The sequence below is a fragment of the Scatophagus argus genome, chromosome 1, assembly GCF_020382885.2.
Source record: "Scatophagus argus isolate fScaArg1 chromosome 1, fScaArg1.pri, whole genome shotgun sequence".
Taxonomy (NCBI): domain Eukaryota; kingdom Metazoa; phylum Chordata; class Actinopteri; family Scatophagidae; genus Scatophagus; species Scatophagus argus.
Window position 1 is genome coordinate 5,667,242 of NC_058493.1, and position 13,780 is coordinate 5,681,021.

Consider the following 13,780-nt stretch of genomic DNA (forward strand, 5'->3'; position numbering starts at 1 on the left):
GATAGGTTAGTGGGGACATTGCAGAGATCTGAGGAGCTACCAGTTAACCAGCCAGATGATGAGTGGGTGAAGGTGGAAGATAATTTTGAGCAGCTGCAGAGAGAGGATCCCACTCTGCAGAAAGCTTTCGAGAAGGTCACCCACATTGATGATGTCCAGACAGAAGTCCCTTCTGCTTTGTCCGGGGAGAGATATGTTTTGAGAGACGGACGATTATATCACCAGCCAGGAGAAGGCAGGACTGAGCAGTTAGTGGTTCCCAAACAGCTCAGGGAACAGGTGCTAGCTTTGGGTCACAAAATCCCTTGGGCAGGTCATCTGAGCAACACCAAGAGCCATGAGAGAATTGCAGCCAGGTTTTATTGGCCAGGGCTCTACAGTGACGTCTTAAATTATTGTAAGACCTGTCCGGAATGCCAGCTGACCAGTCGTAGGAAGACTAGCCCTTATCCACTTCAACCACTTCCTGTCATCGAGGTGCCTTTTACCCGTATTGCTATGGACATTGTAGGTCCCCTGGAGAGAACACAGACAGGCTACCGGTACATTCTGGTAGTCTGTGACTATGCTACGCGTTACCCAGAGGCCTTCCCTCTGCGCAAGGTAACAGCTCGCCCCATAGCACAGGCATTGTTGCAACTCTTCTCCAGGGTGGGCATCCCACAGGAAGTCCTTACGGACCAGGGCACAGCTTTCCTATCAAAAACAATGAAACAGGTTTATAGTTTGCTGGGTATTAAGGGCATTAGAACCACTCCATACCACCCTCAGTCCGATGGCCTGGTAGAGCGTTACAACCAGACGCTTAAGAGCATGTTGAGGAAGTTTGTGGCAGCCAATGGGAAAGACTGGGACCGCTGGCTGCCCTTCTTACTGTTTGCCTACCGTGAGGTCCCCCAGGCCTCCACGGGTTTTTCACCCTTTGAGCTGCTTTATGGCCGACAGGTTCGTGGTCCCTTGGACGTCCTGAGAGAGGCCTGGGAGGGACCCAGGTCTCCCAAGACTCACAGCATCTTGGCTCATGTACTGAAGATGAGAGACAAGATGGAGGAGATGGCAGAGCTGGTACGAGCGAACCTGGGGCAGGCCCAGACTCACCAGAAGTCCTGGTACGACAAGGCAGCCAGGCAGAGGAGTCTCCAACCAGGGCAGAAGGTTCTGCTTCTTCTGCCCACCACTGAAAACAAGCTGCTTGCCAGGTGGCAGGGGCCGTACAAGGTGGTGCGGAAGATGGGTCCAGCCACCTACGAGATTGATCTTCCTGGGAAGAGAAAATCCCGACAAACTTTTCATATTAATCTCCTGAAGGAGTGGCATGAGAGGCAACCGGAGTTGCAACTCAGTATGCTGGCAGTGGCAGAGGGGGAGGAGAGTCCTGAGCAGTTCTTCCCCATCAGCCAGCAGTCAACCACCCTAGACCTGTCGCACCTGACTCCTCAGCAGCAGAGAGGGATGGAAGCGGTCATCCCTGCAGGTCTCTTCCAGGAGAGACCGGGCTTCACGACAGTAGTCGAGCATTCTATCCCCCTCAAAGACTCAACTCCGGTGCGGCAACGGATGTACCGGGTACCTGAGCGTCTCCTGCCATGCCTCAAGGCGGAGGTGGAGGAGATGCTGGCCTTGGGGGTGATCGAGAAATCGTCTAGTGAGTGGAGCAACCCAATAGTGCTGGTGCCCAAGAAAGATGGCACCATGCGCTTTTGTATCGACTTTAGAAAAGTGAACGCACAGTCCCACTTTGATGCTTACCCTATGCCGAGGCTGGAAGACTTAATTGAGCGCCTGGGTAAAGCATCATTTATCACCACCTTGGACTTGTGCAAAGGGTACTGGCAAGTACCCCTGACTAAGGAGGCCAGGCCCTACACAGCCTTTCGTACCCCTCAGGGGCTGTTTCAGTTCCAGGTAATGCCCTTTGGTCTGCAGGGGGCACCGGCCACTTTTCAGAGACTGATGGACATTGTGTTGGCTGGTACCGACTCTTTTGCCGCAGCTTACCTCGATGACATTGTGGTGTACAGCGCAACCTGGGAGGACCACCTCTGTCATCTAGGTGAGGTGTTTCAGCGCATCCAGCAGGCGGGCTTGACCATCCACCCACAGAAGTGTTCCCTGGCGAAGGAGGAGGTGCGGTACCTTGGCCATGTTCTGGGCCGAGGGGTGATTCGGCCGCAGAGAGAGAAGGTTCAGGCGGTACTGGACTGCCCACGGCCCCAGACCAAGAAGGATGTCCGGTCGTTCCTGGGCCTAGTGGGGTGGTACCGCCGGTTTGTGCCGGACTTTGCACGGCGAGCGGCACCATTGTCAGACTTGACCCGGAAGTCGGGATCCTCCAAGGTCCAGTGGGGGAAGAAGCAAGAGCAGGTGTTCCTTGACCTGAAAGAGGCGCTCTGCAAAGACCCAGTGCTCCAGAGTCCTGATTTTGGACAACACTTCACTGTCCAGACTGATGCCTCCGGTGTTGGTCTTGGGGCAGTGCTGCTCCAAGGAGAGGGTGACAACAAGAAGCCTGTGGCCTACATCAGTCGCAAACTGTTTCCTCGAGAGACCAGGTATGCAACGGTTGAGCTTGAGTGTTTGGCAGTGAAGTGGGCTCTGGACACTTTAAAATATTACCTCCTAGGTAGAGACTTTTCTTTGGAGACTGACCATCGCGCCTTGCAGTGGTTGGGCCGCATGAAGGACTCCAATGCTCGTGTCACCCGCTGGTTCTTGGCATTGCAGCCGTATCGTTTTACGGTGCGGTACCGGGCGGGAAAGGAGAATACCGTGGCAGACTTCTTGTCTCGCCACCCAGTTGGCGAGACTCCAGAGGGGTAGGGAAATGTGAGAAGGTGAGCACCCTCCTTCTCACGGTCTCCCACGAGGGACGCGTTTTGATAACGTGGCCTGCGAGGCAGCGTCGGACAATTAAAATTAAAAAGACGTTTCGGACTTTGTAGCGCATATACGCGCTGATGCGTGTGTGCGCGCACACACACACACGGAGAAATGGACTCTATCGTCAGTTTATGTATATTTAAATGCTTGGTGACATGTTTGGCGTGGCGTACGCCATGGACGCTTCGGCGCTGAAAAGTCTGCCCGCTGCGTCGCTCACCTTCCACAACCACAACTCACCCGTATCAGTTTTCTCCCCGGTTTAGCATCCAGGCGTGTAGTGAGGTACCCACTACTCGTCCACCTCTTCATTTCAGTTTGTAAAGACTCTGGTTTTTCATACACTCACAGTCACCTGCACTCCCGGTCCAGCTCCACTGCTCCTCTGCGGAAGCGCGCGCCGCTGCAGGGGCGGACTTTATTGGGCCCAGGGCAAGGGGGCACGGCCCATTGCACTCAGGGGGTTTTTATTTTTCTATGGTATTGGCTATGTGGTGTTTGTATAAAATTATTGTGTGGTGTGTACATATTTGGTGTGTGGGTAAATTAACTTGTGCATTATTTATTTGTTTGTATCCATTTATTATGATTATAGTATTGTATGGACCATTATGTTTATTGGTAATCCCCTCAATAATGGTTTGGACCATTTGGGCTCTACAAGCAGCCCTATTTAAAGGAGCCTCATTTTGCACTTGTTGTTCCTTGGGAGAACTAGTATGTGCTGTTGTGAGAGTTGGTTATCGGTGTTCAGTTCCTGCATTATTCCTGCATTTTGTCTGCCTGTGAAAACCTTGTGTTCTGGGAGATTAAAAGGATTTTTCCTGGCACCTGACGCTTTGCTGCCTCCTGTTTTCAACCTCTTCCACCTGAATCCGGTCTTGCCGAGATCCCGTTATTCGGGGAGACCACTCTGGTCCCTCACATACACCTTAAGCATTCTGTTGGCTCAAGGTATTTCTGAACCGGACAGATATGAAAACACAGATATTACAACTGTTGTCCGTGCTGACTTAATGACAACAGAAATCATCATTAATGTTATCAGTAACAGCTGTGCTTTTACGTGTGATTACATGCTGTAGTAGAAAGGTTTACTTCACAATTGCACTAACAATGGCTGCATTACATTTAGGTATGCTAGTCTGAGTAGCCAGGTGATTTCTATGAGTGCTCACTGGAAAGGCTTACTGAGACATTTAAATGGAACAGAGCCATGGTTAATGTCATTGGTCTCACCTGTGTTTCTCCTGCTGTGACAACTGTGTCCTGAAAAAGGGATATTAGTTGTTCAGGCTTTTGAAATAACTGCAGGTTCAAAATAAGTCTTATAATACTTATATATTTGGTCATGAAGACAGATAGTTAAGTAAATAGTGGATCCTCATCTGGAGTCCAATACTCCTTCCAGTTTGTAAGGTAGTGTTAATGAATTTTCCATTCCCTGTCTAGACTTAGATGTATAGTGGAACTTTGTCTTAAGATCATTTCAAACTTTCATAGGCAGATTCAAATAATCCATCTGTAATATCCACAATTGTTTTCTATAATCCTCATATCAACTTAAACTGACAGCACATGTGTTGCAATTTCCACTTAGACAGTTTAGTCAAGAACAGCCATGGATCAAAAGAGAAAATCAAACTTTTAGCAAGATGAGATAATGATCAGGATAGCAGAAGAGTTGAAGCCAGACAACATGTGTAATTTGGTGGACTATATAGCGGGTTGATAAACAAAGCCTAACACACGGGTGACCGAGGTGGGGCAGAGCGACAGAACTGTGATACTGCTGATAATCAAAAGAAATGAACTGGTAAGTAATTCCGCACGTCTTTAACTGATAATTCTCATCACATTGTTCATAAAGCACATGCAAAGTTAACTACCGCTTTGGACACATACATGTCCTCAACTGCGATACCACTCCCAACAGGAAAATCACTTATGTCAAACCTACTCCACATGTTCATATTAAAGTAGGGTTTTATTATAACTACTTATAAATGGTTTTCTGCAAGGTTTGTTGAGGTCCTGGGAGCTATCCTCAGAGTCACTGCTCTTAAACTTGACACTTGTACCAATTAGTCAAAACAGGTGTTATGTGTCAGGGTGTGTGTGAAAGGTTCCTTAGAATCATTAATTATTTCCTCTTCTACTATAAATCCACTTCCACTATGTATTTTGGCCATCATTGATACCCATGCTCATTTATGATTATACCATCATTGATATATTCAAAGTTAGAACAAGAAATGTGACCAGGGAGGGGTGATAACTTTTAACTTTATAGCCAGCAATGGTAACCAAAGGTAAGCAAACCAGATTTGGAACATATTGGGCTGCATAAGATCAGTGGGATGTTCAGCATGTTATTCCCTGAACAATGAAAATTTTAAAGCCCCTATGTATAAGATTTGAACTCTTTTTTTTCCCATGGCAGCTAGTGGCATGAAAAATTATATATATATATATATATGGATAGATGGATAGATAGATAGATATACACCTGACCATAACAATGAACCTAGATGACTGGCAGCTCATTGGGTGTTTGACTCTGGAGATAATCCCTTTGGTTTAGCTGCTGTTTAATTATTTACAGTTCCTACAGGAAAGATTCTTATTACCTGGGGCTTTTCTTACCTACAAGCAAACTGCTTGGGGTTTATCTGTACATATACAGGTTTCTTCTTCAAATGATCTTTCAGTAAACTGGCTGTTGCAATATGTGTTGCAGTGAAAACACTCATAAGTGCAATAGCAACAAGATGCTTCTGAGCTCCCTGGAGAGAGCATGTGTGAGTTTTCCATCCTTCTACTCTTCCTCCTACCTTGCTTCTCCCTCCCCGCAGCTGTGTAGATGACAACAAACCAGAGAAAGACGCAGAGATTAAAGAGGTGGTGGAAAATCAGATGATAGATGGTTATCAGCTGTAAAGACAATATATAGATGATAGAGGTCTGGTCCAAGATAAACAGTTATGTAGATGATAGACAGCAGATTACTCTGTTTATGTGTCTAAACAGTCCTCAGCTTCAAAGCACTGGGTATATTGTCATATTCTACTGTGAATAGCAAAATATGTAAGAGAAATTTCCATATACACACTTGTGTATGCTGAATATTGGACCAGGATTGACCTCCAAACTACTTGTGATGTCACAAATCATGCTCATAACCCCTACCTCTGAAAATCAGATTTTCACTGAGAACAGATCATATTTCCCCTTCAGCAGTGGATGTTAAATCAGCCTTATAGTGTCAGACTCTGCACAGGCAGAGAGGAGGGTCTCAGTCCAGATCGAAATATCTCAACAACTACAGGATGTATTGACATGAAATTGTATAGACATCAATGTTCCTGAAAGGCTGAAGCCTAGTGACTTTGGTAGTCCTTTGACTTTTCATGTGGCTCCACCAGCACCTACCTTCGACGTGCTGGTGAAACATCTCAACATCTACCTAACTGATTAAATGAACTGACAGAATTTGGTCCAGATATTCATGGTTCCCAGACCTAGTGACTTTGATGCTCTCATGACTTTTCTTTTAGCAACACCAGGTTCACATTTGTGATTTTGGGTGAAATGTCTCCACAGCAATTGGATGAACTCATACATCCATCACCAGATAAGCTATCACAATCCGTTAATGCTCAAGTCAAAATTTTAACTTACCCAAATACCAACATGCCGAACACTTTCTGCTGTACTTTGTGTTAGATGCTAGTTAGCAAATGTTGGCTTGCTAAGCACAGATGATGAACGTTTTAAAAATTATCCCTGCTTACCATTAGCATGTTAGTATTTTCATTGTTAGCATGCTGACTTAACATATTCATCACGTCTGTCCTGAGCAAGGCATAGCTACTCATTGGAGGATTGTCTTTGTGCCGGGCATATTTAAAGTATGAATGTGCAGACTACTTTCGTGAACTTCTTTGAGTTTATTTCTTCAGGTTTTTTTCAACACTATTCATAAGGTTTCTTTTACATTTAGCAGTATGTCTACACCCTCAAACACAAAAAAATAACAAACAAAATACGTTCACATCGCACCACTTCATCTACAATTTAAGAAGTTAAGTCATGAAGTTGGGGCAGGCGAATGCTAATGAATGCACAATTAACTTGGGGGGCGGCCTCCCTCTCCTAAAGGAGGCCCCAACAAAGAGAGGAGATACTTTGTTGGCGACAGGAAGGCAGGCTGAAACACTGGCTTTAGTGTGATGGCAGGAGGAAATGAGGAAGAGGAGGAGATGGAGGGGGGGAACAGCCAAAATACTGTGATGGCATAAGAGGAGGAGTTGTGCTGTAAACAAATACATCACAGCATCCCAGCACAACGGCAGGAGGAGGAGTATAGGGGGAGAGAAGAGTATAGGGGGAGGAGAATGGAGGAGGAGCTAGAGGACAGGGGGAACAGAAAGAAGAAGAAATAAGTGGAGAATAATGGGAGAAAAAGTGGAAAAAGAAGAGACAGGGATGGAGGATGTAGTAAAGGATGGACCAAAGGAACTGTACGTTGATAAGAAGCTTCCACCGGCCTAAGAAAGAGAGAGCTGTCTATTGACTTGGATGCATTTGCCATCATCTGATGAAAACCCATGCATGCAACTGATCTCAGTCACGAGGCTGAATTCTACAACAACGGCATTTGTACACAGCTCACAATGGGCTAATAAGGACTATACGTTTTTTTAAAAGGCTCATCTTAATGCAGCTAAAAAAGTCTTTTGTCTAAATTTGAGGAACACATTTGGTGAATCTTGTCCAGCATGTACCTCTGGGTCACATGTGGCTTTGCTACAGAATTATGGAATTTCATACTTGACTTTATGTTATATTGAAACAAATGACCCACACTGTCAAAATATCACGAAAAGGCTTTTACAGTAGACCTTTTCTGTAAGGCTCAGACTGAAATATCTCAACGATGGACAATACAAACATTCACTGTCCACAAAGGATGAGTCCTATTTACTTTGGCACTAATTACTATGAAATATTTAAATCTACAGGATGAGCTGACACAAGATTTGGTACAGACATTCATGGTCCTAGTGGAGATCCTCTGACTTTTCCTGCAGCACCACCATCAGGTAAGAATTGAATGTTTTGAGTGAGACTGTTGGATGGATTGCCATTTGGTACAAATGTTCCTGCGCAGTAAATTGTAATCACTTGTAATCCCTTAACTTTTCATGGCGTCACATTCAACTAATACTGCTGATATCTACGGGCAGCTGATTGATATGTAAACAAACATACTGACTGGAAGGTATCGTTTATGAGAAGCAGAAAGTGTGAGAAAGAGGAAACAACAAAAACAGTAATGGAAAGGGAGACAGGTGGTTGGAAGGAAGGGAAAGAACATGGGAGGAAACTACAGACAAGGACGAAGCAAGGACAGCACAGTCGAGGGATGAAAGGCTGTAGAAAGGAAAGGAGGGACAGAGACAGGTAGAGATTGAGGAATGGTGGAGGGAAACGAAAAGGGAGGCATGAGGAAAGAAGAACCAAGACAGAAAGGAAGGAGAAGAGGCCATGAACCTAACACCACTTTGAAGCCAAGGACAAACTATCACTCTCTCTCATTCTCATTTTGTCCCGCCCTTGATCTATTATTACTGTAGAGCTTCTGGAGTGCCTGCTTAAATGGTTTGCCATACTGCCCACACCACACATTATTTGTTAACAGGGAACCCAGAGTTTTTGTGGATGGGGAGCAGAGCTGCATAGCAACACCACAGCACTTCCTGTTGGGCCGGGTGTTGAACGCCGGTGCCCGTTGTTCACCGCAGTGCCCCCTCTGCCTTTAGAAAAGCAGCCTGGAAGCAGTTCACTTACAATTGGCTTTGTGTTTCACTGTGAGGAGAAGAGAAATGAGCGGAAAGGCAAAGCACCCTCAGTTCACTGCACTTTTTAACAGACAAGAACCTCTATATTATTTAATGAATGGGTTTCTGAGGGCCAACATTAAAGCTTGGGGAATGATGATGCTGATGGCTGAGCATAGCTATGATAATTCAACTTTTGAATTTGGCTGTTTGTTGAACATAAATGGAAATATGGAAATATTCAGCCCTTTCACTAAAGATTTTCTTTTTGCCAGGGCGAAAACCCTCTAAAACATATAGAACATGTCAAAAAGTTATTTTCAGTAAGAAAATATTGTAAGATATGCTGTAAATGGATAATGTGGCCCGGTTGTTCACTCTGCAGAGTTATGTGAATATAGGGATAAAGTTTGAAGTGGTTTTACAGGTATAACTACACGGGCCTGCTGGGTTAATCAACATAAGCAGCTTAAACATGTTCAGATGTTTACTTGACATGCCTTTAATGAGCTTGGACAACCCAGAGACTGTAGTGTAGAGACAGACACAAGCATACACAGGTTAATCCAAACAAAACAAATCCAGGCAGTTAAGCAAAAATTTATTCAAAACCTACAGGAACAAACAATTAGATAAATGCTAGAAAGCAACAAACACACGAGGAGCGATAAAGACAATCTGGCAGAGGAACAGGGAAATCAGGGGAGTATATGAGGTCTCATGATGGGAATACCATATGCACTACATTGTATACAAAAAATAGCAATAAATCTCACTTTTAATCATTTCTGCTTCCATGGTCATGTGACCAATTCTAGTTTAGTGTTTAGCGTACACTCATATTGAAAAGAAAAAGTTAATCATAGTACAACTCCAAAAAAATGAAAAGCTGTGGAAAATGTAAACAAAATGTGATTAGTCGATTAGAGGAATTTCTGCACATCTGGGGCAAAGCTAAACACTTTGGCAAACCGTTGTCAGTAAGCACATTTTGTCATCTACAGTACAAGTTAGGGTAACTTGCACGTCTGTGAAGGTGTGCTGAAAGGTGCACGCAGAAACATATGCTGCCATCCAGACAGCCTCCGTCAGGACGTCAGTGGCAAAGCCCAGTCACATGCTGCACGTGCTGCAGCAGGGAAACAGTGTGGGTACTGAACTGGCCTGCTGCAGTCCAACCTGCCTGGTAAGTACACAGCGGTAAACATGAACCAGTTCCAACTTTTTTGGAAGGTGATACATGCATCAAATTCAAAATTGAGAATCTATATTTACAAAACACGATAAAGATCAAATGTCTTACCTTTGTACTGTATCTACTGCTATTAAAGCTAATGTCATTTCATGTGCTCCGCTGATGACTTACTAATCATCATCCCTTTGATCTGATGGACTGAATGTCATACATTTAAAGTCCTTTTCATTTTCTGATGAAAATGTTCAAGATTTACAGCATTCAGGTGACCCACAGAGGACAGGGCAACAATGTTTTTCACCTACAAGACAAGATAATGTAGAGTTCACATTAAAACAAATCCCTATATTCTTATCAATTTATTTAATCAGAAACTAATTAAGAGCAGAACACAATACAATAAACCTCCACACATATTTAGCAACACCTAATTAATTAGGCTTCACTCCATTTAGGTGTGCAGTTTCCAGAGTCCTGGTACCATATTTCAAAAAGCTTCCTAATACGAAGAGTTGCTTCTAAAAAAAATTCTCCCTCTTTAAGTGGTAAAGATAACAGTTACCCACAAAGTGTCTTCGCCCTGCCTCTTGGCTTGATTTGTAACACTGGGGCCAGGCTTTCCTCATAAATATCAAATAGATTAGATATTTACTTGCTTATCTAATCAAATAGATCAAATAAGCAAGTAAATGTAACTATCAGCATGTTATAGTCTACTGTGTCAGTACTCCTTTCAAACAGTTTGAAGGATCTTTTTAAGTATGGCTCATTGATTCATTTTTTACATATTTTGTAACCTACATTGCAGCTTGTCAAAGTCAGGGAGGTTATATAGCCTACATATATAGTGAACAGCAATTTAAATGCAGCACTTTTTCTGCACATGTAAAAATTTGTTGCAGGTGAGCACTTCTCCCTCGTCAAGCTATTCCATCCACCTGACACGTGTCGCATCAAGATGCTTGACAACAACGTGATTATTAGAAGCCGTTTTTGCAGTTTTATCACACAGCACAATGCCACTGATGTCACAGCTTTTGAGGAAATGTGCTGCTGGCATGCTGGCTGCAGGAATGTCCAACAGAGCTGCTTCCTATGAACTGAGTTTTCATTTTACTCCCCATGGCTGTAAACAAAACATAAGAGTCACATTTTCAGAGAGAAGAGAGGAGGGTACTAGCCACAGTAATAATAAATGACTGATTTAATCCAAGTTTTAAAAATTGTGCAGAAAAACACCTGTAATTCATATCTTAAAGAAAGCAGCACTTTTTGAACATGAAAGTGTGATTGGGAGTATATTGATAACCTCAAGCACCTCATTCAACACAAACACCATACAGGGTAAGTCAAACATGTTTATCAGTGTGTGCTAGTATAGCTTTGTGATGTAAACAAACAAAAGTTAAAAAGCTAAAAGAGAAAAGAAGCTAATACCTTTATTACATAATACATTTAAGGAAAGATTAATGGACAAGGCTTAACCTCTACCACCACCTAGTGGATGACATTGTTTAGTACAACGACAGTCAGGGAGAACAACAAATCCTCACATTTCAGAATCTAAAAGCAACTTAGTTAAATGATTAGTTAACTGACACTTTTTTTTCTCTTTTTGATTTTCTGACCATTTACTGAGTGGTTGTAACAGACATACTTCACAGCATACTGACACCCTTTTTACGTGGCTCCATATTGTCATGGTCAAAGTTATAAGAGTTCCTGGACTGTTTAAACTTAATTTTGAAATGGTGTGTGTGACCAAAGTCCAAACCTCTGTAATGACTTGAGAAGTAAGCAGTGATACCAGTGATTGCTTTCATACTTTAATGCATTGTGTTAAATCAATGTTGATTTCTCACACATAATGAGCAGCACATCTCGTGTTCAACAATTTGATGACAAATTATGACCATTACAATCCTCCTTTCTTTACTTGTCCTAACCAAAAACAAGAACCCCCCCCAAACCATGTGTCAGTCGGAAACTGAAGGGCACATGCCAAGACTGAATGGTTTGTACAGGGTTGTGTCACCTCGTCAGCTCAGCGCTGGGAGGGGGGGGGTTGCTGCACCTTGAACTTCCATCTCCTGTCCAATATTAACTACGTCTGTGAAACATTAAGTTCTGTCTGCATGAGAATGTCAACCAGTAATTGTAAATATCAATGTCTTTATTGAACTCTAAAACTTTATTTGATATTCACTTCTGTGGTTTTGCACGGTGCTTCACTGGACAAACAGCTATAAGTTACTGCTTGTCTAGTACTCATTTTAATATGCACAAAATGCCACTGAAGACAGAAAATCTATATGTAATATTCATTGTGGTCTAACAATGAAATGAAAACTAAATCATTCACGCAGATGTTAAACGGGGCTTAGATTTAAAACAATTCTGCTCCAAAAGCCTTTGACTTTCAGATACAGAAATGTTCCAGACAAAGAAAGCTTTGGTCCAGTTTCCAGACTCAGTTTAGTTGTTGTCAGTAATCTTCTGCGACAATAATAACCACCTCCTCCACTAACAGGAATTTAACCTGCTTTCTAAGTGGTAAAACTAGACACACACACACAGAGGTCCTCTTGTTTTACCCCAACACACCACAACAAATACCAGGTACCTTCATACAAGGCCCTGACAAAAATTACTGCTTAGGCGCAGAGTTGAGTTCAGGCACAGACCCACTCAATGGGAACTCAATCTGAAATCAGTGCAAACACTAAATAGTCTGAATTAACCACAGCTTGTCTTACTGCTGTGTCTTACTGCTGTTGCCAGTCAACCAAGATCACACAAGCTGGACATTTTTATTACTTTACTTCCTAGTGTTTGAATGTATATTTCACACCAACACTATAGTTAAAATGTCTTTTAATTACAACTGTATTTTTCCTGAAACAAATTTTTCATAATGTCCTTGCAACTCCAATTAATAAATTCTTGAAACATATGATATGGTATTAAATTACATTTTCATTTACCAAATCAAATACTGCAATGTCAGCTTCAGACAATAAAACCTTTGTTTCCACTGCAGCATTATTTCTATAACAGTTGTGATATGATAATCACTGACCTGAGGACGGTTATGCTATTTGTTTTATTCAGGTGCAACAATGTGTTCAGTTTGAAGTCCATCCATCCATTTTCTGTAGCGCTTATCCGTCAGGGTCGCGGGGGAGCTGGAGCCTATCCCAGCTGACTACAGGCGAGAGGCGGGGTACACCCTGGACTGGTCGCCAGTCAATCGCCAACACACAAAGACAGACAACCACACACTCACACCTAGGGGCAATTTAGAGTAGCCAATTAACCTAACGTGCATGTTTTTGGTATTGTGGGAGGAAGCCGGAGAACCCGGAGAAAACCCAGACAGGCACAGGGAGAACATGCAAACTCCACATAGAAGGGCCCAGTCCGGGATTCGAACCTGGAACCCTCTTGCTATGAGGCGACAGTGCTAACCACTGCACCACCGTGCCGCCCTCAGTTTGAAGTCAAACTACCATTTCCCACGCTTAATACAACAGGAAGGAAGAGAGCAGGAAGGTGGAAAAACGGGTGAGAAACCAAACCAAGACTTTCCTTGTGATTTTGAGGGGAATCAGCCATTTTACATAATTCTGAATAACTGGGACGCCTTCCCTTCCAATGAAGTAGCCTACCTACAGGAAATAATATCAATAACAGGAGCTGTGCTAACCTACTCCTGCCTTTGTCAGTGTTTTGGTTCCATTTCGTTAGCCTACTCTACTCTCTTTTTAAACCCACTGATACATTTTAATACTTGGCGCAGATGTCAACATGTGACTTCCTGTTCACGTTTCGGTTATTATTATTTTTATAGTTTTAGATAAAT

The 13,780-nt window shown here is 43.3% G+C and overlaps 1 long non-coding RNA gene across 1 annotated transcript; it reads left to right on the top strand.

Moving 5' to 3' along the window:
- Positions 1–4,633: 4,633 nt before the first annotated feature.
- LOC124065542 lies at positions 4,634–10,096 on the top strand. The gene is made up of 3 exons (XR_006844445.1): positions 4,634–4,696; positions 7,905–7,985; positions 8,585–10,096. It is a non-coding gene; the product is annotated as an uncharacterized LOC124065542 (long non-coding RNA).
- Positions 10,097–13,780: the final 3,684 nt, after the last annotated feature.